Below are 2,500 nucleotides of genomic sequence, written 5' to 3'. Positions count from 1 at the left end.
CTGAAGGGGGTCCAGGAGAGGGTCTGTGATGGCTTTGAGGTGTGCCAGGAGCAGGCGCTCAAAAGACTTCATTACCACAGATGTAAGGGCGACCGGTCTGTAATCATTTAGTCCTGTTGGCCTTAGCTTTTTGGGCACAGCGATGATGGTGGAGGACTTGAGACAGGCTGGTACATGGCATGTCTCCAGGGAGGTGTTAAAGATGTTGGTGAACACCGGAGACAGCTGGTCAGCGCAGTGCCTGAGGGTGGCTGGAGAGACAGAGTCCGGCCCGGCTGCTTTGCGTGGATTCTGCCTCTTGAAAAGCCCATTAACTTCTCCCTCCTGAAAGGAGAGAGTCGTTTCTGTAGTATGGGTGGGGGATGGGGCCTCTTGGGTGGGAAGGGGTGGTTCAGGACAGTCCAATTGTCTTTCAAATCTACGGTAGAACTCGTTCAGGTCGTTGGCTAGGCGGGAGTCGTTAGTGGTGTGGGGCGCTCTGGGTTTGTAGTTGGTGATGTGCCTGAGCCCTTTGGCAGACAGAAGCAGCGTCGTTAGTAGAGAACTGGTGTTTTAGTGTCTCTGAGTACAGTCGTTTAGCCTCTCTCACCGCTTTGCTAAACCTGTTCTTCGACTCCTTGAATCTGTCTCTATCCCCACTCCTAAACGCTTCCTCCTTCTCCAACCTCAACCTTTTGAGCTTTGCTGAGAACCAGGGCTTGTTGTTGTTAAAGTTCACCCTGGTACGTGTTGGGATACAGCAGTCCTCACAGAAGCTGATGTACACAGCCTCTGTGAGTTCATCCAGACTATTGGTAGCAGTCGTGAACATATCCCAGTCAGTACAGTCTAAGCACGCCCGCAAATCTTCCACAGCCTCACTGGTCCACTGTTTAGATGTCCTCACAGCAGGTTTACAGAGTTTTAGTTGCTGCCTGTATGCACGAATCAGGTGGACCAAGGGAGTTCTGTGCGAGCCGAACAGCCCCGTGACCCACAAGAGAAACATCCCCGCCAAATTCGAGCGTTTGACGGGGTCTATCCGTGAAAAAATATTCACGTTTTTGAGTGCACATGCATTTCTGCTGCAAATGCCTCTGGAAGTTTCATGCCGTTCGTATGCCAATTGTGGCAACACGAAAATGACCCGTTTTCCCATTCCGAGGGATTTCTGTGCGACCCTAACAGCCCCGTGAGCCACAAGAGACACATCCCCGCCAATTTCTAGCGTTTCACGGGGTCTATCCGTGAAAAATATAGACGTTTTTGAGTGCACATGCATTTCTGCTGCAGATGCCTCTGGAAGTTTCATGCCGTTCGTACGCAATGTGGCAACACGAAAATGACCCCTTTTCCCATTCCGAGGGATTTCTGTGCGACCCTAACTAACAGCGCCCGTGAGCCACAAGAGAGACATCCCCGCCAATTTATAGCGTTTCACGGGGTCTATCCGTGAAAAATATAGACGTTTTTGAGTGCACATGCATTCCTGCTGCAAATGCCTCTGGAAGTTTCATGCCGTTCCTATGCAATGTGGCCACACAAAAATGACCCGTTTTCCCATTCCGAGGCATTTCTGTGCGACCCTAACAGCCCCGTGAGCCACAAGAGAGACATCCCCGCCAACTTCTAGCGTTTGACGGGGTCTATGCGTGAAAAATATTAAAATTTTTGAGTGCACGTGCCTTTCTGCTGCAAATGCCTCTGGAAGTTTCATGGCGTTCCTATGCAATGTGGCAACACGAAAATGACCCCTTTTCCCATTCCGAGGGAGTTCTGTGCCACCCTAACAGCCCCGTGAGCCACAAGAGACACATCCCCGCCAATTTCTAGCGTTTCACGGGGTCTATCCGTGAAACATATAGAAGTTTTTGAGTGCACATGCATTCCTGCTGCAAATGCCTCTGGAAGTTTCATGCGGTTCGTACGCAATGTGGCAACACGAAAATGACCCGTTTTCCCATTCCCAGGGATTTCTGTGCGACCCGAACAGCCCCGTGAGCCACAAGAGACACATCCCCGCCAATTTCTAGCGTTTCACGGGGTCTATCCGTGAAAAATATCAATTTTTTTTTGACTGCACATGCATTTCTGCTGCAAATGCCTCTGGAAGTTGCATGCGGTTCGCATGCAATGTGGCGACACGAAAATGACCCGTTTTCCCATTCCGAGGGATTTCTGTGCCACCCTAACAGCCCCGTGAGCCACAAGAGAGACATCCCCGCCAATTTCTAGCGTATCACGGGGTCTATCCGTGAGAAATATTCACTTTTTTGAGTGCACATGCATTCCTGCTGCAAATGCCTCTGGAAGTTTCATGCGGTTCGTATGCAATGTGGCGACACGAAAATGACCCGTTTTCCCATTCCGAGGGATTTCTGTGCCACCCTAACAGCCCCGTGAGCCACAAGAGAGACATCCCCGCCCACTTCTAGCGTTTCACGGGGTCTCTCCGTGAAAAATATCACATTTTTTGAGTGCACATGCATTCCTGCTGCAAATGCCTCTGGAAGTTTCATGC

Source organism: Petromyzon marinus, unplaced genomic scaffold, assembly GCF_048934315.1.
Source record: "Petromyzon marinus isolate PM22_M1 ecotype Great Lakes invasive population unplaced genomic scaffold, UKy_Petmar_22M1.pri1.0 PM_G_Scaffold_61, whole genome shotgun sequence".
Classification (NCBI taxonomy): Eukaryota; Metazoa; Chordata; class Hyperoartia; order Petromyzontiformes; family Petromyzontidae; genus Petromyzon; species Petromyzon marinus.
The sequence above is the reverse complement of the archived record's forward strand: the minus strand, read 5'-3'. Positions refer to the sequence as shown.